The sequence below is a fragment of the Ranitomeya imitator genome, chromosome 3, assembly GCF_032444005.1.
Source record: "Ranitomeya imitator isolate aRanImi1 chromosome 3, aRanImi1.pri, whole genome shotgun sequence".
Taxonomy (NCBI): Eukaryota; Metazoa; Chordata; class Amphibia; order Anura; family Dendrobatidae; genus Ranitomeya; species Ranitomeya imitator.
The window spans coordinates 724,996,671-725,020,196 of record NC_091284.1 but is presented as its reverse complement, the minus strand read 5'-3'; the positions used below and the strand labels follow the sequence as shown (position 1 = coordinate 725,020,196).

The 23,526-nt window shown below is 46.8% G+C and overlaps 1 protein-coding gene across 1 annotated transcript in view; it reads right to left on the bottom strand.

Annotated features, from left to right (window-relative positions):
• MAP3K12 (mitogen-activated protein kinase kinase kinase 12) overlaps positions 1-8,935 on the bottom strand; it is a 249,343-nt gene extending 240,408 nt beyond the window's left edge. Inside the window, exon 1 of the mRNA XM_069758747.1 lies at positions 8,695-8,935. The gene's annotated coding sequence lies outside the window, so the exon portion shown is untranslated. The remainder of the gene's footprint in view (positions 1-8,694) is intronic.
• Positions 8,936-23,526: the final 14,591 nt, after the last annotated feature.

Here is a 23,526-nt window from a genome sequence, read left to right as displayed (position 1 = left end):
TAATACTGTATGGAGGAATATGTGGTGCTCATAATACTGCATGGAGAACAGTGTGGTGGCCATAATACTGTATGGAGGACTATGTGGTCCCTAAAATACTGTATGGAGGACTTTGTGTTGCCCATAATACTGTATGGAGGACTATGTGGTACCTATAATACTGTATGGGAGACTATGTGGTGCCCATAATATTGCTGCTCATGGATCAGGCGATATGAATCAGATAGGTTCCTTTTGTGCAGACTGAAGTCTTGACTGTGGCCCCTTGACAAACTACAGATCTCAGAATTCAGGCGCTAAAAAACTGAAGCTTGTATAGCCGTAGTAAACATCAGTTTGTCACAGAATTGGGGTAATGTCACAAAGTGTTACATAGGACTGTGAGTTTATGGACTTTATTTTGGCAGTGCTGCACAATTCACTTAAAGGGTTTCTGTAGACGTCCTTGAAAATCGGCACAAGTGCGGACCACAATGCATGGACTGTCCACGGGTCCAGAACACGATCACTTTATAGGCATACACTGTATGGGGCTGTCGAGTTGTGCTGGGAGACTCGCAGACAATATGCGCACTGCGGTCCTTGCTCGGGCAGAGTCTTACGAACGTCTGTAGGAGCCCTAACAGAGATTTTAATGATAAATCTAACCCTGCTATATCTTAGTTTCTGCAGTGTGACTGTTTATGTATGGATCAGTCTATGCATTGCAAAGAGAAAGAACAGAGCCATGTTGGGAGTAATCGATTTATTAAGTACCCCCCGTGATACAGAGCTTACATGAGAACCTCGCTGGTGTAACCTCATCTCTCAGGGACAATCTGCCCCTCCTGACTGTTTTAAGCGCTTCTAAGCTTTCATATTATCTGTCACTTAATGTTTTCTTACTAATAATCAATTAACATTGATCCACTCCTGTGAGTGCTCAGCATTTCTGCCTTTAAACATATAAATACACATAAATTATTATCTCTACAGAGACCAAAACTCAAAAGATCTGCACATCACAAGCCTACAACTATCATAACTGCAAAGCTAGACATACTGTCACCAAGAAAGGCACACCGTCAGCATTGTGTATGAACACACATGTACATCTGCCCAGCATGCTGACCGCAATAAATCACGATAAAATAACAATATATTTACTTATCGACATTAAGATCCATGCACGTGGCATGGTATGGCAGCACATAGAGTACCTATATGCCACATTACGGCCCTATAGGCACTATGTGCCTCTACATGGTGCAAAGTAAGGCACTGCTTCTAGGGGAGAAAACCTGCCTCTACTACCATTGCCAGGTAAGAGCCCTAAAGATATGTGAACCCAGAAAACAACTTAGCATTGCGGAAAAATATTTTTAATTCATTTTAAGTTGTAAGTGCCTAATGGGTGTTCCCAAGGCAGCTAAGTGCTCTAAACTCCTCCCACTTGGTGCTGATTGTCAGCATCAGTGCATTGCAAAGTCAGCGTGCCCTGAAATCCAAATCAACACTGAGAGGTCATTGAGGAAGAGTTTCGTAATGACAGCCAAAAATGTTGCCTGGCTTGAGACTGCCCACTGGGCACTTACGGCCATGGGTGTGACTACAATAGGTGCAGGGGAACCCAGGCCCCAGAGCCTAGGGGGTCCAAAAAGTCCATTTGGCCTATAAAAAGAGTTCAGTGCTATTAAAAACTTTCAATAATTGGGGGCCCCATTGTAGCTTTTGCATTAGGCCCATGAGCTTCAAGTTACCACCTGCTTACAAACTAATTGATATAAGGATTACAAGTTCAAGTTTCAAAATTTACCCAATGCTAAGGTTATTAGTGTCTGGAAGGTGTTATGCCACATGTGTTACTGATTTGTCTGCCCCAATATAGTGCATGGATCTGCTATGGTTATGGAACTTTATGGCTATGAATGAATTGTGTCGTCGATGTATCTTCCACGCATCAGTAACTATGAGAACGTTTCTGTGCTCCGGCACCGACGTATCCAGTTGTGTTCCATAGAAACCTTTAATGCTATATAACTCATGGACACTATTGCCAGAATCTGATTCCGTTCCCTTCCAAATTATCGTTTGGTGTATAAATAGCCTTATGAAACCGTGCCTAATTAGAAGCGCCATACAAAATGGAACCTAAAAAACATTGCGCTATGCTGGGTGAATATATGTATAGTGGCACACACTATAAATACTGCTATACAGTGCTTACATAATGCTATACAATAATATTAAAGGGAACCTGTCACCAGAAAAAGCGCTATTAACATGCAGATATGGGGTTAATCTGCAGGTTAATAGCGATACCTGCCTGGCGCCTGCGCTTAGTTGAATGCTGCTGGTAGAAAATGAAATTTATACCTCCTGGCAGGATTCGGTGTTCAGGCACGGGTTCAGTCACCCCTCTGATGCAGAGCCAGTGTCTGTCAGGGCCGGAGGCACGGTGTCAGCTGCTGCTCTGTATAGGACGGTGACTGAGCCTGCACCGGCGCCACACCTGTGACTGGACCAGGAATAAAGATAATTTTCTCCCTGCAGCATTCGTCTAAGTGCGAGCGCCAGGCAGGTTAATAACGCACTTTTATGGTGCCAGGTTCCCTTTAAGGTTTATGGTGCTCAGAAGCCTAGTAGTAAGGTCATCATTAAAGGGAACCTGTCATGTTGAATATGGTCTCCAATCTGCAGGCAGGATTTTATAGAGCAGGAGGACCTGATCATTTTGAGGGAAAAGTTTAAGTACAAATATTATTTTATTCATAGAAATCTCTGATATTTGTATGCATATAAGTCCAGTGGGTGGTCCTACTAGTTACTGACAGTCTTCTCTCTGTGACTGTGCATGGACATGACAGGGATTTCAATGAATAAAATACAAGTTACTCTGACTCTTAATCTACAAACCTGTATATCATTCTGCGCTCAGCTTCTTCTGTACACCATGGTGTCCACAGATCGGCCACCACACGACACAATATGGCCACAGAGCTGGAGTCCTTTAGCCTCATTCTTGCTTTCTCTAATAAGACTCTGCAACATATGCACCATTCTACGCCTGTGGCTGAAAAATATCACGTTTGCACAGATGTAACTATGACTATGTAACATGGTGCGGGGCAGTAACCATGGGCGAGGTACTTGTCTTCCATGCCCCAACATGATACACGAAGATAGGGGTCCTGGCTAGGTGTATGGACTTTGTATACGGGGGTACTACGGCCTTGCTGGCAGCATGATGTTGCATGATGCCAATGACTTCGGCTGGCCAGGACCAGATAGTGTACAGTTCAATGAGGGAGACCACCAGCTAACATTAAGTATTTTTTGAGTGCATAACTTCATGAACGTTTGTTTTACAACATTGAGCATCTTCACACATGGGTGATTCCTGACTTGTGGTGCCCTATGGATTTCTATTCCCCACCTTTCATCGTTCTTCACTGTATCACGGCTCCAGAGCAGGATGCCAGGAGCAGACGGAAGGTGCTTCAGCGTGCCAGGACCGCCCTCATTCGCTCTCATTAGCATAAGTGTTGTGCCTGGTATGCACAACTACCAGAGGTGAGTTGAACACCTCTTCCACCAACGTATATGTGTTGTAACATTCTTCACCTCTAACGCCCTCTCTTTTTGTTTATTTTCACAGTCCAGTAAGTGAAAGTCCTGTACTCAACCCGCGGTTCCGCATATTCCTGTCCATTAGGGGAACTATTTTGCCATTAAGGCCCTTACATAACCTCTTTGCTTGCTGACTCTTTGGAACTACCGTCCGGGCCACTCTCTTCGTCTCATGTTCCCTGTTCCATCCTGGCCTGTTACCTCTTTGTCTGGTGAACTAGAGGCCATACTGCTAATTGTCCTATCCCTGGACCTGTCTCTGGTATATTACTCTGTCCTCTCACTTTTCCTTTCTCTACTCCAGATCTCACTATCCTCTACATCGGTCACCAATCACATCAAGCTGCTGACTAGTCCGACCTTAGGTATACTTCTGTTGCATACTGAGCCCAATCTGTCTTCCTGACAGGACATTGTCTCTGTTCGTTCACCTTTGCCTCTCCTACACTGGGCTAGTCACAATTGTTAACATTAACTGTCCCTACTATCAGGCAAAATACCATCTATCCATAATAACGCATGTCAAAATACATATTACACAATATAGCAATATGCTTGTCTTCAAGGGGAAATGTAGAAAGTATGCTCATGTCCTTACATTTCCCCCTTCTTTATTGATTGCCATCTTTGGTCAATCGAAACCTGGGAGACACCAAGCGTCTCACCACACACACACACAATATATTAAACAATATTGAGTCCTCTTTTTCTTATAGGGTAACACTGATCCAGTTCTACTTGGTTAGGACCCAGAAACCGCGAACATCCAAGTCCTTTTAACACGACATCAGTCCTTCTGGTTGATCTAGTCCTTCTTGGCAAGGGTCCTGGAACAAACAAACCACAAAGTCCTTCCCTTTGAGGGTAGCATAAACAATTAGGACATACAGTACATTAACTCACAGCTCTCCAAGAGACAGGAACACAGTCTATTAGGGGCAACGTCCGAGGGAGACCACCAGCCAACATTAAATAGTTTTTAACTGAACAGTAACTTGGCGGGAACTATGTACAATAGATATCAAGTGCATAATTTCATGAAAGTTTCATTAACAATATGGAGCATCTTCACACCTAGTCTATCTACTTCTTCCAGGCTTACTCGCTTCTGCCCCCAAGTTGCTGTGTGTTCACCACAACAACCCTTACTCTACTATGGATCTCGCTATCCACTACCTCGGTCTCCACTCATGTGAGGGACACCCACGTCACGCAGCTCTGCTAACTAGTCAGACCTTAGGTCTCTTTCTGTTGCACACTGGGCCCTATCTTTCCTCCTGACATGAATCTGTCTCTGTCCCTTCACCTTAGCCTCTCCCATTCTGAGCCAGTCCCAACCATTAACCCTAACTAAGACAAAGCACCATCTATCACAAATGCATGTCACAACACACATTATACAATACAGCAATACACTTGTCTTCAAAGGAGAACGTGGGCAGTATGTCCATCTCCTTACAAATACAGGGATTTATAGAAATGTGAGTATCTATTATATAATTGTCTAAGGGTCACTTCTGTCTGTCTGTCTGTCTGTCACAGATATTTATTGGTCGCGGCCTCTGTCTATCATGGAAATCCAAGTCGCTGATTGGTCGCAGCAAAACAGCCACAACCAATCAGCAGCGGGCACAGTCCGGCGGCAACATGGCCGCTCCTTCCTCCCCGCAGTCAGTGCCCCCTCCATACTCCCCTCACCGCTCACACAGGGTTAATGGCAGCGTTAACCGACCGCGCTATGCCGCGGTGTAACGCACTCGGTTAACGCTGCTATTAACCCTGTGTGACCAATGTTTTACTATTGATGCTGCCTATGCGGCATCAATAGTAAAAAGATCTAATGTTAAAAATAATTAGAAAAATAAAAAATCGTTATATACTCACCGTCCGTCGGCCCCTCGGATCCACAACAGGCCTTTCCCGCTCGTGACGCTCCGGTAACCGGTCCATGCTGTGATCTCGCAAGATGACGACGTAGCGGTCTCGCGAGACCGCTACGTCATTATCTCGCGAGACCGCAATGCACTCTTCAGACCGGAGCGCGCGAGGACTCAGCGTCGGTAACCGCTTCGCTTGGATCCGGGGGCTCCGGAAGGTGAGTATATAACTATTTTTTATTTTAATTCTTTTTTTTAACAGGGATATGATGCCCACATTGCTATATACTACGTAGGCTGTGCAATATACTACATGGGCTGTGCTTTATACTACGTGGGCTGTGCAATATACTGCGTGACTGGGCAATATACTACTAGGCAGGGCAATATACTAGGTTACTGGGCAATATACTACGTGGCTGGGCAATATACTACTAGGCAGGGCAATATACTAGGTTACTGGGCAATATACTACGTGGCTGGGCAATATACTACGTGACTGGGCTATATACTATGTGGCTGGGCAATATACTACGTCACTGGGCAATATACTAGGTTACTGGGCAATATATTACGTGGCTGGGCAATATACTACGTGGCTGGGCAATATAGTACGTAACTGGGCAATATACTACGTGGCTGGGCAATATACTACGTGACTGGGCAATATACTACGTGGCTTGGCAATATACTACTAGGCAGGGCAATATACTAGGTTACTGGGCAATATACTACGTGGCTGGGAAATATACTACTTGACTGGGCAATATACTATGTGGCTGGGCAATATACTACGTGGCTGGGCAATATACTACGTGGCTGGGCAATATACTACGTCACTGGGCAATATACTAGGTTACTGGGCAATATACTACGTGGCTGGGCAATATAGTACGTAACTGGGCAATATACTATGTGGCTGGGCAATATACTACGTGACTGGGCAATATACTACGTGGCTTTGCAATATACTACTAGGCAGGGCAATATACTAGGTTACTGGGCAATATACTATGTGGCTGGGCAATATACTACTTGACTGGGCAATATACTACGTGGCTGGGCAATATACTACGTGGCTGGGCAATATACTACGTCACTGGGCAATATACTAGGTTACTGGGCAATATACTACGTGGCTGGGCAATATACTACGTAGCTGGGCAATATAGTACGTAACTGGGCAATATACTACGTGGCTGGGCAATATACTACGTGACTGGGCAATATACTACATACTACGTGACTGGGCAATATACTACGTGGCTGGGCAATATACTACGTGACTGGGCAATATACTATGTGACTGGGCAATATACTACGCAGCTGGGCAATATACTACATACTACGTGACTGGGCAATATACTACTTGGCTGGGCAATATACTATGTGACTGGGCAATATACTATGTGACTGGGCAATATACTACGTGGCTGGGCAATATACTACGTGACTGGGCAATATACTATGTGATTGGGCAATATACTACGTGGCTGGGCAATATACTACGTGACTGGGCAATATACTACGTGGCTGGGCAATATACTACGTGACTGGGCAATATACTACGTGACTGGGCAATATACTACATACTACGTGACTGGCCAATATACTACGTGGCTGGGCAATATACTACGTGACTGGGCAATATACTATGTGACTGGGCAATATACTACGCGGCTGGGCAATATACTACATACTACGTGACTGGGCAATATACTACGTGGCTGGGCAATATACTACGTGACTGGGCAATATACTATGTGACTGGGCAATATACTACGTGGCTGGGCAATATACTACGTGACTGGGCAGTATACTACATACTACGTGACTGGGCAATATACTACGTGGCTGGGCAATATACTATGTGACTGGGCAATATACTATGTGACTGGGCAATATACTACGTGGCTGGGCAATATACTACGTGGCTGGGCAATATACTACCTCACTGGGCAATATACTACGTAGCTGGCCAATATACTACGTCACTGCGCAATATACTACTTCACTGGGCAATATACTACATAGCTGGGCAATATACTACGTAGCTGGGCAATATGGTACGTCACTGGGCAATATACTATGTGGCTGGGCAATATACTACATGGCTGGGCATTATACTATGTGGCTGGGCAATATACTACGTGGCTGTGCTATATACTACGTGGACAAGCATATTCTAGAATACCCGATGCGTTAGAATCAGGCCACCATCTAGTAATAATAGATAAGCCGAATGTACAACTCCTGGAATACCACACCCCCCCTGTTCTAGACTGAGCTTCTACTGCCCCTTCCTGCCTCAATGCAGAATAACAGCCTGAACTAAAAATATAGGCATGATGTACAGCTACAAATTCAGTGCATATATTAAATAGTTAATAATTAGATGACCGAGAAGTTTCACTTTTTAACCCTGTAACGTCTCTTGTGTGGATTATGGTGTTATAACAGACCAAAACCAGTAACATCTGAGCCCTGCTTTGTAACTATTCCCCCATCATCTGTCTTTCGGTCTTTATTTACATTGATGCGTGCACAAAAAGCTCATTTTGGAAGACTTCTGCGTAGAATATCTGTGAAATTGTCAAGTATCCTTCTGCCATCCACCCTCCAGCCCATCTGTTCTCCTTAAGGCTGCTGTCCTTCCATTTTGGTGCATCTCTCCAAAGCTTGAGTCCATTTTGTTGTATCTCTCTATGTACCTGGCTCTGATGACTATCTGGAACGTGGACATATGCTCCACTAGTCGTCTAGATGTATCGTGGATATTCCCGCATATATTTAATGGATCCTAAAGCTCCTTCTCTTTTTTATCCACCCATGTATCCTTCATCGCTGCCAATATCAGATGTGTGAGCACGATGATCCTGGCATTGTGCGCCCATGTCAGTGAATATGAGGCTGCACAATCCGTCTGTTCCTACAGCAGACATACACAGTCATCATTAGGGGAAAAGGCCTATTTGCAAAACCTCAGAGAAAACGCGCAATGCACTTGGATTCTGCATGTGAAGACTTAATATATATATACAATGAGATGAAATCCAGCCAAATCTGCATTCAAGCAGCCTTTAAATGGTACATATTGCCTATAACTGAGGGCACGATGACCGGAGCAGGCGGACACCCTGGGTACATGGATGCCCATTATACCTACACAACATACGCTATTGCATTTTGTCAGATCGTTAAGTGTTACCTTAATCACAGCAGTCTACAGCGATGTCTTCCTGGTCTTCTCCTCGCCTTACACAATAGTGCAGGAGTCTACGGTCCCCAAGGCCTCCTGTCACAGCTTCTGCATAGTCCCCATCTGGCTAATTGTAGTCTCTGGGAGATAGGGGACTTGAGTAAAGTAGAAGGGGGATGGGGATGATGAGCCCAGAGACCCTTTAATTCTCCCCCTTGAAAAGACTGACAGAGCCCAATGGTGCACTGCTCTGATGCTTTGGGGGTGGGTGAGTGTAGGAGGCTGAATCTTGCGTTGATGGAGGGAGAGGAGGGTCAATGATGAGGATCCTCCTATTCTACATCGCATCCCTATGGAGGTCAGTCACGCCCTGAGCTCAGTACCACACCGGCTTACGCTTAACCCTGTTCAGTACCAAGGACAGCAGCACTACAGAAAGGGGCTGATGACTATAGGATTTCTCTCCTATATGAAGTTCACGTTCACTATATGGACAAAAGTTTTGGGACACCTACACATTACATCTATAAACGGCATCCCGTTCTAAGCCCATAGGCATCAATATGGATTTGGTCCAGATTTTGTAGCTAAAACAGCTCCCGATCTTCTGAGAAGTTGGACTGTGTCTGTGGAAAATTTTACATTCCAAATTCATTCCGGAAGTGTAAGATCTGGGATCTGTGAGGCCAGTAAAGTTCTTACTTACCAAATTCCCCCATCCATGCCTGTATGGACCTTGCTTTGTGCACTGCGGCACAGTCATGCCGGAACAGAAAAGGGTCTTCCCCAAACTGTTCCCACAAAGTGGAAGCTACAATCGTCCAAAATGTCTTATGTGCTGAAACATTAAGATTTCCTGTCCCTGGAACTAAGGGACCTAGGCCAACACCCCTATAGTATTATCTCTCCTGCACCAAAGATTACACTTGGAACAATGCAGGCAGGGAGAGAAGGTCCATGAGGACTGGGCTCCAGCACTAAGGAAAAAATGTTAAAGGGAATCTGTCAGCAGGATTGTGCTCAGTAACCTACAGACAGGGTCAGGTTGGCGCCATTATACTAATTACAATGATACCTGGTGATGAAATCCGTCTTGTGGTTGTTGTTTAATCTTTAGTTACAGTTTTGTGTTAATGTTATGCTCGTGCTCCAGGGCGGCCTGTGTGGGGGCTTCATGTGGGGCTCTGCTTAGGCATTCATACTGATGGCTTATCATGCAGGCGGTGGCGCCTGCACTGTAGCATGATCAGATCTATAATATCCATATTTTTATTTTATTTAGTCGTATAAATTCCTTTAGAAAAAATAAATTCTTCCTCAAAATGGCGCCGGCCGCGCTTGTGCAGTAGCATAATTTGGAACGTGATAGATGCTAATGTACAGCCGCCACTGAGAAAAAAATCGTCTTTACCAAAATGGCACCGGCGGTGTCTGCGCAGTAGGATTTATCGGATTGCCGATAGGTGCTACTGTGCAGGTGCCGCCATGCGGTTCGGACTGAACACAAGCCAGGAAATTATATTATATATATGATTGATTAAAGAGGTAGGTGAGGTTATAATTGATTAAAGGGAATCTGTCACCAGGGTTTTAATATCACATATGACAGCAGTATGATGTAGGGGCAGAGATCCTGATACCAGTGATGTCTCACTTTCTGGGCTCCTTGCTGCAATTTTGATAAAATCACTGTTTTATCTGCTGCAGATCTAGAAGTTCTCTGAATGCTGAGCTCTGTATAACACCACTGATTGGCAGCTTTCTGTGTACACTGTGCATAGGCAGAAATCTGTCAATCAGTGTTGGGGGTGGTGTTAGGGGTCACACTAGTCTGTAATACGGACGAGTGCTATGCGATAAAATATCGCAAAGTACTCGTACCAATGTTAATCTATGGGGCAGCTGTTATCATGCGTTTTTTTCTCATCCGTATTACGCTTGCGAGTGAAATCGCAGCATGCTGCAATTGTCTGCGAATCTCAGCTGAGAAACGCCAATGCAAGTCTATGGGTGCGAGAAAAAAAAACACACAGCACACAGACCATGCGAGAAATTCTCAGGCATTGGGCAGGTGACAGGAATGGCTCAACCATTATTTTCTCGTTTTGCAAGTGTGTGAGAAAATCTCAACACATGGATGATAAAAAAAAGCATCCTGGCATTACACACGGATGAGATACGGATCACCATACGGAGAACATCTGTGCGATTCTCAGCAGACAAAATCGGACAGATTTTTTATACACTGTGTGTGACTCCGGCCTTATACAGAGCTCATGAATATGGAGGACTACATGGCAGCAGATTTACTAGTCCTGTAGTGATAATGTTCTGCTGATAAAACAGTGATTTTCTCAAACCAACAGCAATCAGCCCGTTAAGTGACACATCACTAGAATCAGGGTCTCTGTCTCTACATTATGCTGCTCTCTACCTAGTGATAGAGTCAGTTTAATGTATTGTGATGGTGTCATGTGGCCACAGGTTGCCATGTAGTCTTAGCTTATGAGCCTATGAATGGTAACTGTTTCATTTATACCCTTTGAGACTAATTTATTCCATTTTAGCAAATAAATGTTACTCCTTCTTGTCTCAGTAGCGGTTTTATAACTTTCTAACAAACTTACTGTCTCAATTCAGTTTCTCCCAGTCCTCTGCTTGCTGCCATTTAGTAGAACCTTTTCTTGTTTACACAGAGTAGAAACAAATCTGCGCTGGTCACTTGATGATAGGATAGGTCATCAATGTCTGATCAGAGGGGGTGCGACACCCGGCACCCTCGCCAATCTCCCGGTATCAACAGAGGCTGGAACTGAGCTGTACAGCGCCATCAACTGTATAGTGGCCGCAGACCGGTACTGCACATCCACCAACCTTTTCAAATCAATATGGTGGATGTGCACTACCTGGCCATGGCAACTATTCCATTGATGGAGCTGTGCAGCTTCTTATCAGAGCAGTCCCAGTCGCCGCCGATACCTGGTACAGCTGATCATCAGGGGTGCCGGGTGTCGCCCACACCCCACCAATAAGACATTGATGACCTATGCTAAGGATAGGCCATCAATGTTAAAGTCCCGGATAGGAAAGGTCTTGAAAACATTGTAGTATATGTATATAGAAAATGTATTGACAAATGATTGAACTTTTCATTATAGAAGAAAATAAAACATTTAGTTGCGTAATCGCAAATTCCCTTTTAAGGTTAAATGATAGCCCCCCAGTAAACCAGTAAGTGATGGTTTTCAGCAAGCAGGAATCTAGAAGTAAGGGTTAGGTTGCAATGCCCCAAAGATTTTAGCTATTTGTAATTTGATCTGAGCAGAAAACTATGTTAATGGTCTGAGTGATTTGAAGACAGATGAGCCCAACATTAAGAAAGGATGGCGGAGCCTCTGTCTGTCAATCAGAAAGGAGCCGAAACCTCAAGGAACATGACCTAGACTAGTACTAGCCATACTTATAGCTGATACAAAATAGTAATAAAGCTCCTAACTTACCCATGCATGCTTCATTCAGACACTACACTTGTATCACAATGTAACACTATAATCTGTGCGATCTGTTTACAGAAAACTTAATTAGTATTTTAACCACCTGCAGGGGGTGGATGGTAAATCAGATTCCAGCCGCATAGGGGAAAAATGAACATTGTTATTGAGATTACACTGATTAGCGGTGTGAGTCATTAAAGGAAGTTCTCAGCCGAACGCACACAATTCATAGCTAGTAATTTAATTTACAAAGGGTAGATGTCTCGAAAATACTAAAACAATCACTAAACCACAATTGTTACATTTCTAAAGAGTCTGACTGAATATATGGTTTCCTAACATAAGCCAAATACATAAATATCATAGGATGTAAGTGTATACATAGGGGGATGGAATGATGTTTTGTAAGATATGAGTTTGTTGGTAGTCCTCTATTTAGGATAACACAAGAAAATAAAGCTGTGCTTTAAGGATAATGTGCCTTCAGAAAATGACTTAGGGTTTAAAATCAGGGTTTTATGTTAAAAAGGTTCTCCAAGAATGTGATAAAATAATCCCCGTCACATAATTCAAACGGCAGCCCATCTTAGGGTACCGTCACACTATACGATTTACCTACGATCACGACCAGCGATATGACCTGGCCGTGATCGTAGGTAAATCGTAGTGTGGTCGCTGGGGAGCTGTCACACAGACAGCTCTCCAGCGACCAACGATGCCGAGGTCCCTGGGTAACCAGGGTAAACATCGGGTAACTAAGCGCAGGACCGCGCTTAGTTACCCGATGTTTACCCTGGTTACAAGCGTTAAACTAAAAAAAAACAAACAGCACATACTTACATTCTGGTGTCCGTCAGGTCCCTTGCCGTCTGCTTCCCGCACTCAGTGACTGCCGGCCGTAAAGTGAAAGTGAAAGCACAGCCGCTGTGCTCTGCTTTCACTTTACGGCCGGCAGTCACAGTGCGGGAAGCAGAGACGGCAAGGGACCTGACGGACACCAGAATGTAAGTATGTGCTGTTTTTTTTTTTTTAGTTTAACGCTTGTAACCAGGGTAAACATCGGGTAACTAAGCGCGGTCCTGCGCTTAGTTACCCGATGTTTACCCTGGTTACAAGCGAACGCATCGCTGGATCGCATCGCTAGATCGGTGTCACACACACCGATCTAGCGATGACAGCGGGAGATCCAGCGATGAAAGAAAGTTCCATACGATCTGCTACGACGTACGATTCTCAGCAGGATCCTGATCGCTGCTGCGTGTCAGACACAGCGATATCGTAACGATATCGCTGGAACGTCACGAATCGTACCGTCGTAGCGATCGAAATGTTATAGTGTGACGGTACCCTTAGTCACATGCCAAGATGGGTGTTAGGTGTCAAGTTCCCGCCGCTGCAGAGGGGGAATCTCAAACCATGTCCACTGCAGTCTCCCATTCTCCTTCAGCCACAGTGGAGCCTGCTCAGCAAATACTTCGGTCCCAGCATCTGGCTCAAGCTGATACTGTGCGCTTGGTTATTGCTGCCTTTTAGGGCTCAGCCTTTGTAGCCAGCACTATTCAGCGGCGAGCAAACGTTCCAGGGACTAAGTCCTGCTTTTCTCCTACTGAGCATGCCCACCGGTCAACCTCTCATTGGAAGTCAGGGGTCACATGCTCAGGTCCTGTAGCAGCTCCTACTGGACCACTAGGAAGGTACTGGAGAGCTACTGCTATAAAAGGTTTGCATGACCGCTCGGCCATGCGCTAGTATAAAACCTAAACTCTGTGTGCATGCATAATTATATCTGGTGTATGCTCCTTAATGATCCCCTTCCCTCCGGTTGTTGCTTGGGTATTAGGGTGAGTGGAGCTAAGATACAGTGCCAGTCAGTGGCTAAGCCTCCTCCACACACTAGGTGAGCGTCAGTAGCAGCGTGACGCTGCGTGCACTCCGTGCGCTATTGCTTTCCGTTAGTGGTTTGCAGTCGCGTCCGCATTAATAATCTTAGGACAATACCTTTGTCAGAGTAGGGTGGGAATTCCTGCTTGTACCCAGCATCTGTCTCTGGTCGTCCTCAGGCACGGGCTCAAAAGCCACTCAGTGACAGAGCGGGTTCAACCACCAGTGTAGTGGGGGTGAGCGTTAGGGATCTCACTAGATCCTACTCTGCTGCACTCTGTGTCAGCTAACAGGGTACAGACTTCTATTATGCTCTGCGGCTCTGTGAAGTAACTGAGTTTGCATCTGTTCACAATGGGTGATGTTAACCCGTGTGTACTTTGATGTAATACCGCCATATAGTGCTGCCATTACCGATCAGCAGGTGACATCTCTGCACGGTGGACCCTGGGCTGCGAACGCACTTTATTCCTTATTATTATTTGGTGCGTTCCGCTAGCCCTAACATTATGCTAGCGCCAGGGTCTGGCTAGTAAAGGAGGACGAACAGCGACTACAGAGGTACATCCAGCAGCTGGAGGGCAGGTTGGCGGCTCTCGAGCACACAACCTCAGCCGTGGATGTTACGGCGGTTGCTGTTCAGGCTGCTAGCGTGGCTGCAGCTAGCTTGTCCACTGCCACCCCTGCTCCAGTGTTATCCCGTCTCCCATTGCCAGACAAGTTTGCTGGTGACAGTAAGCTATGTCGGGGATTCATGAGCCAGTGTGCTATACATCTTGAGCTCCTGGCAGCACGTTTTCCCACAGAGTGGGCTAAGGTGGGATTTATAATATCCCTCCTGTCGGACAGGGCGTTGGAGTGGGCTATGCCCCTGTGGAAGCACGACGATCATGTAGTTCAGAGTGCTCCGCGCACTCTGAAACAGGTCTTTTTGGGACCTCGTGTCACCCATGATACGGCGCTCCGACTGCTGGCATTGACACAGAGTTTGTCCACGGTCAGCTATTTTGCCATCCACTTCTGGACTTTGGCATCTGAGCTGGAGTGGCCGGACAAAGTCCTCATCCCTATATTCTGGAGGGGACTAGCTGACCATGTAAAGGGCGCCTTGGCCACTAGGGAGATTCCCGCCACACTGGAGGAGCTAATAGCAATATCTACCCGCATCAACCTTCGTTTTAATGAGCGAAGGTTGGAGTGAGCCCAGTGTAGGCAGAGGTTTCAGCTGGCTCCCATCTTCACCAAATCTCTAGAATCCCTGATCCAGGCGTCCGAGCCACATGAGGCCATGGAGGTGTTACAAGCGGAGTCCAAGTCCCGGACCGCTCGTGCACTCAAAGTCTGTCCTGTCTGCCAGCAGTCCGGACATTACGCCAAGAAATGTCCCCAGCGGTCGGGAAAACGTCATCGTCTAGTGGTTGTAGGAGGAGGTACACTAGACACGGCAACGTTTTCCTCCAAATTGTCCTTCATGGGGACAATTACCATAGGCCCATCCACTCACACGGTCGAGCTTTGTATGGATTCTGGGGCGGAGGGGAATTTAATGTCCTCTGCCTTCGCCCAACGGCACGCCATACCTCTGGTGTTGCTCGCTAAACCTGTGACTGTACGAGTGGTGAATGGGTTGACACTGCCCTCACAGATAACACACCAGACCATCCCATTTACTTTATCTATGTCTCCATCCCATCAGGAAATTATCTCGCTACTTGTCATTCCCGAGGGAATAGATGAGATCTTGTTGGGGATAACCTGGTTATGTTTCCACTCCCCACATATAGAGTGAATCTTGTGAGGGTAGATGTCTGAGGGAGTGCGTTCAGGTTGCCACTACATAGGTACCCGCAGATCTTTTCTCTCTCCCCAAGCACTATTGGTCCTATGCGAATGTGTTCTCCAAGAGGGCTGTGGAGACCCTTCCGCCTCACCGCCCCTATGACTGTCCTATTGATCTCTTGCCTGGGTCAGAGCCTCCCCAGGGCCGGGTCTATCCCCTGTCTCTCCCGGAGACAATGACTCAATACATCCAGGAAAATTTGGCAAGAGGATTCATTAGGAAGTCAGTGTCACCTGCAGGGGCGGGATTTTTCTTTGTGCAGAAGAAGAACAGAGAACTACGTCCATGCATAGACTACAGGGGTCTTAACGCCATCACCGTTAATAATAAGTTCTCTCTGCCCCTGATATCTTAGCTCTTCGATAGGCTACGGGGAGCAAGGGTATTTACTAAACTGGATCTGCGGGGTGCTTACAACCTGATTCGCATCCGTGAGGGGGATGAATGGAAGACGGCTTTTAACACCAGGGACGGGCACAATGAATACCTTGTGATGCCCTTTGGGCTCTGTAATGCCTCAGCTGTTTTCCAAGACTTTGTGAATGATATCTTCCGGGGTATGCTCTCCACCTCGGTAGTAGTTTATCTAGATGATATTCTCATCTACTCTCCAGATTTAGACTCTCATCGGAGAGGTGTTTGCAAAGTCTACGACCTCCTACGGGCAAACTCCCTCTATGCCAAGTTGGAGAAGTGTGTGTTTGAGCAGGAGTCCTTCCCTTTCCTTGGCTGTATCATCTCCGCCCAGAGATTGGCTATGGATCTTGCCAAGCTACAGGCTGTGATGGACTGGCAGGAACCCCATTCCCTCAAAGCGGTGCAGCGCTTTATGGGGTTCATTAACGATTATCGCCAGTTCATTCTTCACTTCTCAACTTTGGTAGCTCCCTTGGTAGCCCTCACCAAGAAGGGAGCAAATCCCAAATTGTGGTCGGAGGAGGTTTCCAAGGCTTTACTCTCTATTAAGTCTCATTTTGCTAGCGCTCCTATCCTACATCGCCCCGATGTAGATAAACCATTTATAATGGAGGTGGATGCCTCATCCGTTGGTGCTGGAGCAGTCCTCTTCCAAAAGGATGCTCAAGGTCAGAAGCATCCTTGCTTCTTTTTCTCCAAGACCTTCACACCAGCGGAGAGGAATTATTCCATCGGTGACAGGGAGTTGCTAGCTATGAAGTTGGCCTTCTCGGAGTTGAGACACCTCCTGGAGGGGGATCGTTTTCCCTTCCAAGTATATACCGACCACAAAAATTTGGTTTATTTGCAGACTGCCCAGCGGCTAAACTCTCACCAGGCTAGACTGTCCTTGTTCTTCTCCCGTTTCCACTTCACCATCCATTATTTTTCCGGGGAGCAGAACATCCATGCCGAATCTCTCTCCCGCTCCGTAGTGTCATCAGTAGAGGAAGAGCCTCGGCTAATTGTCCCTTTGGAGAGCTGAGGACCGCGGCCCCGGGTTCGTTAGAGTCTGTGCCCCCGGGCAAGACTTTTGTGCTATCTAATTTGTGACCAGAGGTTCTCTCTTGGGCTCACTCGTTCAGAGTGGGTGGACATTTTGGGACCAAGAAGACATCTGAGCTTCTGGAGAGGACGTACTGGTGACCGCATATGGCCTGTGACTTCGGAGACTATATTCCGGGGTGTGTCTCCTGCGCCATGAATAAGTATCCTTGACAACGGCCTGCTGAGCTACTTTACCCCGGTGGTGGACATGCTGTGGGAAATGGTCAGGATGGACTTCGTGGTGGGCTTACCCAAGTCCCGTAGTTGCACCATTATTTGGGTAGTCACTGACCATTTTTCCAAAATGGTGCACTTGGTGCCTCTTCCACTGCTACCTTCTGCATGGGCCTTAGCGGCGTTGTTTATTAAGCACGTTTTCCACCTACACGGTGTCCCCAGTTTCCGTCTTGGTTCTGGAGAGAGCTTTCCCGTCTACTCAGCATCGAACTGAATCTCTCTTCAGCATACCATTCCGAGAACAATGGGTTGGTAGAGAGGGCCAACCAGACCCTGGTCACATACCTGCGACATTTTGTTTCAGCCAGGCAGGATGACTGGGCATCCTTGCTACCATGGGCGGAGTTTGCACTGGCAACGTCGTAGCCGACTCCACTGGGTAGACCCCATTCCTTTTTAACTACGGCCAGCATCCGCGGTTTCCTGTGCCCATGCCTTCCACCGACTCCAGGGTCGCAGACTGGGCTGTGGAGGCACGTGACATTTGGGACCACACGCAGGATGCCATCCGGGCCTCCAAGGAGAGAATGAGGGCCTCCGCCGATGCATATCGGCGCTCCGCTCCTACCTTTGCTCCTGGCGACTTAGTGTGGCTCTCCGCCCATAATATCAGGCTGCGAGTTGAGTCCACTAAGTTTTCGCCTTGCTACTTAGGCCCCTTCAAGGTCCTGGAACAAGTTAACCCTGTGGTCTAGCGTTTGGCCCTTCCTCCACGCCTAGGTATCACCGACACCTTTCATGTGTCCCTCTTAAAACCCGTTCACATGTCCCGGTTTTCCGAGTCATCTGCCGGGACATCGGGTTCGTCCATGGACGATTACGAGGTGAACGTGATCATGGGGTGTAATGTGGTACGTGGCAAAAAATTCTATTTGGTGGATTGGAAGGGTTATGGCCCAGAGGACAGGTCCTGGGAGCCTGTTGAGCGCATTGGGGCTCCATAGCTCATTGCTGCCTTCGAGTGTAGCGAGGCCCAAAGGGGAGGGGTAATGTTAGGTGTCAAGCTCCCACCGCTGCACAGGGGGAATCTCGAACCATGTCCGCTGCGGTCTCCCATTCTTCTCCAGCCTCAGTAGAACCTGCTCAGCAGAGACATCAATCAAAGCATCTGGCTCAAGCTGATACTGAGCGCTTGGTTACTGCCGCCTTTCTAGGCTCAGCATTTGTAGCCAGCACTGTTCAGCGGCGAGCAGACGTTCCAGGGACTAAGTCCTGCTTTTCTCCTATTGAGCATGCCCATGGGTCGACCTCTCATTGTAGGTCGGGGTTCACATGCTCAGGTCCTGTAGCAGCTCCTATTGGACCACTAGGAAGGTCCTGGAGAGCTACAGCTATAATAGGTTTGCATGGCCACTCGGCCATGCGCTAGTATAAAACCTAAATTGTGTGTGTGAGCATGTATGATTGTATCTGGTGTATGCGCCTTAATGATCCCCTTCCCTCCGATTGTTGCTTGGGCATTAGGGTGAGTGGAGCTAAGATACAGTGCCAGTCAGTGGCTAAGCCTCCGCCACACACTAGGTCAGTGGCAGTAGCAGCGTACGCAAGTGCGACGCTGCGCGCACTCCGTGCGATATTGCTTTCCGTTAGCGGTTTGCAGTCGCGTCTACATTAATAATCTTCGCACAATACCTTTGTCAGAGTAGGGTGGGAATTCCTGCTTGTACCTAGCATCTGTTTTCGGTCGTCCTCAAGTGCGGGCTCAAAAGCCACTAAGTGACAGAGCGGGTTCAACCACCAGTGTAGTGGGGGTGAGCGTTAGGGATCCCACTAGATCCTACTCTGCTGCACTCTGTGTCAGCTAACAGGGTACAGCCTTCTATTGTGCTCTGTGAAGTAACTGAGTTTTCGTCTGTTCACACCGGGTGACATTAACCCGTGTGTACTTTGATGTAATACCGCCATATAGTGCCGCCATTACCCAACAGCAGGTGACATCTCTGCACGGTGGACCCCGGGCTGCGAACGCACTTTATTCCTTACTTATTATTATTTGGTGCATTCCGCTAGCCCTAACAATGGGTCCTATACTCTTTTTAAACTAATTGAAACCCACCGTTCCGCAATCCTCATCGCTGTCCCCCATAGAGATGGATGTGAGGCATGAAGTAAGCAGCTGCATGGATATTCCGCAGAATGTCGGCGTGGCTGTTCGAGCCAAACTTCTGCTTGAAGATCCTCCATGTGAACTGGCCCTAATAATTATCCCGTATGTTGTGTATAGGGGATAAGTGTTAGGTTCCAACAATATCCCCTTTAAGACAGGCAGCTGTACGTTATTGCTGGCAGGCAGACAGGCAGTACTCAGTAGGGTTGAACTTAGAAGTACTTAGTAGTTTGGAGGCAGGCAGCAGAGAGATGGCATCCAAATTCACATTGCATGAGCATGGAGGGGGGCACAAGAAGAGTAGCGAGTGGGTGAGCCAGCGGGTGGTCAAATAGGAGATTAGATGGGGGAATGGAGGTTGGACGGGTGAGTGGAAGGGTGGGTGTTATGATCAGGTGGCCTTGAAGCAGCATGAAATGACCTTCGCTGGAGCAGTGGTAACTTTACTGACCGCAATCCCTGATCCTATCATCGCAACTAGAAGTAGCCGTGGGGTGTGCCTAACCAGACCTAGACACCTCGACACAGCCTAAGGACTAAATATCCCTAAAGATGGAAATAGGAAAACTCTCTTGCCTCAGAGTAGACCCCCAAAGGATAGGTAGCCCCCCACAAATAATGACTGTGAGTAGGAGAGGAAAAGACACACGCAGACAGAAAACAGGGATAAGCAAAGGAGGCCACTTCTACCTAGATAGGAAAGGATAGTACAGGATACTATGCGGTCAGCATAAAACACTACAAAATATCCACAGCAGAAAAATACAAAAACTCCACCACCTAACTAAAGATGTGGAGAGTATATCTGCGACTCCAGCGAGTCCAACTAGACTGAGAAAAACATCAGGCACAGTCTAGCAGGAACAAAATAGAAACAAGATAAGCACAGAAAATAAACACACAGCAGTGTGTCTAAAAAAATGAAGAAAACACTTATCTTAGCTGAATTGGCAGAAAACAGGAGGGGCCAGGCAGAGGACCAACACTTCCACAGGAACATTGACTACTGGCAAGGACTAATGAGTCCTGCACAGCTAAATACCCCAGTCCAAATTGCAATTAGCAGAAACACCTGTCCAAGACTGCTGCTCAGGAATAACTGCATTACCATCAACAACCACCGGAGGGAGCCCAAGAGCAGAATTCACAACAGTACCCCCCCCTTGAGGAGAGGTCACCGAACCCTCACCAGAGCCCCCAGGCTGGTCAGGACGAGCAAGATGAAAGGCACGAACCAAATCAGCGGCATGGACATCAGAGGCCGAAACCCAAGAATTATCCTCCTGGCCATAACCCTTCCATTTGACAAGGTACTGAAGCTTCCGCCTCGAAAAACGAGAATCCAAAATCTTCTCAACCACATATTCCAACTCCCCATCGACCAACACAGGGGCCGGAGGATCAACAGAGGGAACAACCGGCTCCACATATTTCCGCAACAAAGATCTATGGAAGACATTATGGATAGCAAAAGAGGCCGGAAGCGCCAGACGAAAAGACACCGGATTAATAATTTCAGAAATTCTATAAGGACCAATAAACCGAGGCTTAAACTTAGGAGAAGAAACCTTCATAGGAACATGACGGGAAGATAACCAAACCAGATCCCCAACCCGAAGCCGGGAACCAACACAGCGATGTCGGTTAGCAAAACGTTGAGCCTCCTCCCGAGACAACACCAAATTGTCCACCACCTGAGCCCAAATCTGCTGCAACCTGTCAACCACAGAATCCACACCAGGAAAGTCAGAAGACTCAACCTGCCCAGAAGAAAAACGAAGATGAAAACCAAAATTACAAAAAAAAGGCGAAACCAAAGTAGCCGAACTAGCCCGATTATTAAGGGCAAACTCGGCCAATGGCAAAAAAGCCACCCAATCATCTTGATCAGCAGACACAAAGCATCTCAAATAAGTCTCCAAAGTCTGATTAGTACGCTCGGTCTGGCCATTTGTCTGAGGATGAAATGCAGAAGAAAAAGACAAATCAATGCCCAGCCTAGCACAAAAGGCCCGCCAAAACCTAGAAACAAACTGGGAACCTCTGTCGGACACAATATTCTCAGGAATACCATGCAAACGGACCACATGCTGAAAAAACAAAGGAACCAAATCATAAGAAGAAGGCAATTTAGGCAAAGGCACCAAATGAACCATCTTAGAGAATCGGTCACAAACAACCCAGATAACCGACATCATCTGGGAAACAGGAAGATCGGAAATAAAATCCATAGAAATATGCGTCCAGGACCTCTCAGGGACCGGCAATGGCAAAAGCAACCCACTAGCACGGGAGCAACAAGGCTTGGCCCGCGCACAAGTCCCACAGGACTGCACAAAAGACCGCACATCACGCGATAAAGAAGGCCACCAAAATGACCTACCAACCAAGTCTCTGGTACCAAAAATGCCAGGATGACCAGCCAACACAGAACAGTGAACCTCAGAAATCACTCTACTAGTCCATCTGTCAGGAACAAACAGCTTCCCCACAGGACAACGAACAGGTTTGTCAGCCTGAAATTTCTGAAGAACCCGTCGTAAATCAGGAGAAACGGCAGAAAGGACCACCCCTTCCTTCAAAATACCGACTGGTTCCAAGACCTCAGGAGAATCAGGCAAAAAACTCCTAGAGAGGGCATCAGCCTTAATATTCTTAGAACCCGGAAGGTACGAGACCACAAAATCAAAACGAGAAAAAAACAAGGACCATCGTGCCTGTCTAGGATTAAACCGTTTGGCAGACTCGAGGTAAATCAGATTCTTATGATCGGTCAAGACCACAATACGATGCTTAGCTCCCTCAAGCCAATGTCGCCACTCCTCAAACGCCCACTTCATAGCCAACAACTCCCGATTGCCGACATCATAATCACGTTCAGCAGGCGAAAACTTACGGGAAAAGAAGGCACACGGTTTCATTAAGGAACCAACAGGATCCCTCTGAGACAAAACAGCCCCTGCCCCAATCTCAGAAGCGTCAACCTCAACCTGAAATGGAAGAGAAACATTCGGTTGACGCAACACAGGAGCAGAAGTAAAACGATGCTTAAGTTCCTCAAAGGCAGAGACAGCTGCAGGGGACCAATTCGCCACATCAGCGCCCTTCTTTGTCAAATCAGTCAAGGGTTTAACCACGCTGGAAATATTAGCAATGAAACGGCGATAAAAATTAGCAAAACCCAAAAATTTCTGAAGGCTTTTCAAGGATGTGGGCTGAATCCAATCATGAATGGCCTGAACCTTAACCGGATCCATCTCTATAGACGAGGGAGAAAAAATAAAGCCCAAAAAGGAAACCTTCTGCACCCCAAAAAGACACTTAGACCCTTTCACAAACAAGGCATTGTCACGAAGGATCTGAAATACCATCCTGGCCTGCTGCACATGAGACTCCCAATCATCGGAAAAAATCTAAATATCGTCCAAATATACAATCAGGAATTTATCAAGATAATCCCGGAAGATATCATGCATGAAGGACTGAAAACCAGATGGAGCATTAGAGAGTCCGAATGGCATCACAAGGTATTCAAAATGGCCCTCGGGCGTGTTAAACGCAGTTTTCTGTTGTGAATTCTGTGGCAGAGCTCCCTCCTGTGGTCACAAGTGGTACTTCAGCTGATTCTCTCTGTGAGCTTCTGTTGGTGGAGGGAAGTGGTACTGCGGCTTCTGAGTTTCCTCCCTCAGGTGATCTGGTGAGGTCGTTAGGTGCTTCTCTACTTAACTCCACCTAATGCTTTGATCCTGGCTTCCTGTCAATGTTCCAGTGTTGGACTT